Source organism: Sinocyclocheilus anshuiensis, unplaced genomic scaffold, assembly GCF_001515605.1.
Source record: "Sinocyclocheilus anshuiensis isolate Anshui unplaced genomic scaffold, SAMN03320099.WGS_v1.1 scaffold10760, whole genome shotgun sequence".
Lineage (NCBI taxonomy): Eukaryota > Metazoa > Chordata > Actinopteri > Cypriniformes > Cyprinidae > Sinocyclocheilus > Sinocyclocheilus anshuiensis.
The window spans coordinates 1-790 of record NW_015537100.1 but is presented as its reverse complement, the minus strand read 5'-3'; the positions used below and the strand labels follow the sequence as shown (position 1 = coordinate 790).

General features: G+C 32.2%; 1 long non-coding RNA gene across 1 annotated transcript; it reads left to right on the top strand.

Annotated features, from left to right (window-relative positions):
* Positions 1 to 71: 71 nt before the first annotated feature.
* LOC107657198 (uncharacterized) lies at positions 72 to 755 on the top strand. Its single transcript, XR_001630653.1, has 3 exons — positions 72 to 155; positions 407 to 467; positions 695 to 755. It is a non-coding gene; the product is annotated as an uncharacterized LOC107657198 (long non-coding RNA).
* The last annotated feature ends 35 nt before the right edge of the window (positions 756 to 790 follow it).

Genomic DNA, 790 nt, shown 5'->3' with positions numbered 1-790 from the left:
GGAGTTCATACTAACACAAATAAATGTCTGTGTTCTTATGTAAACTATTTTAAATTAACTGGCTATAACATTTTATTTTTTTACAGGTGTGAAGCGTGATGGAATAGTACTTTCATTCGACTTCATGAACTGAAATGTGTCGCGCATTATGAAATGTATGGTGGATCTGTTTGAGCTCATACTTTAATGTTTCAGCCAGTTATGGTTTTCAGTATTATATAATTATAATTCAATCATAGTAAAACCAAACCCCTGGCTCTAACATAACTGATCATATTGCAATAAAAATGTTAGATCTTTATGTTATTGTTTAATAACATTTTTATTGCAATATGATCAGTTATGTTATTGTTTACATGTGACTGCTCATAAATATAGATTTTTTTTTATTGTTGTATTACTTTAGAAATCTGGCCAATCACATTTCTCCCAGTCATTGGAACATGTCTGTACTGACAGATTTTGAGGTACAGCTTTTTAACTTCTTTGCTTGTGAACTTTTCATATCTGTAGTGGAGTGTTAAGAAAGAATGCAGTACACAGTTGTCACAAATAACCCACTATGGGTGAATTGAGTAAACCAAGTGCACTTAAACAAACATAAAGACTTAAACAAAACAAAAAACAATCACCGGACGTAATGGTAATGTATTTATTGTATATGGTCTAATTGTATATTGTCTATAATTAACAGGGTGCCCCTCTTCAGCTAGGAGGAATTGATTGGGGGGTATTCATGTTGATAGTAGGTGGTTTTATAATTGCTGTACAGCTGTGTCTGTGTGCTAAA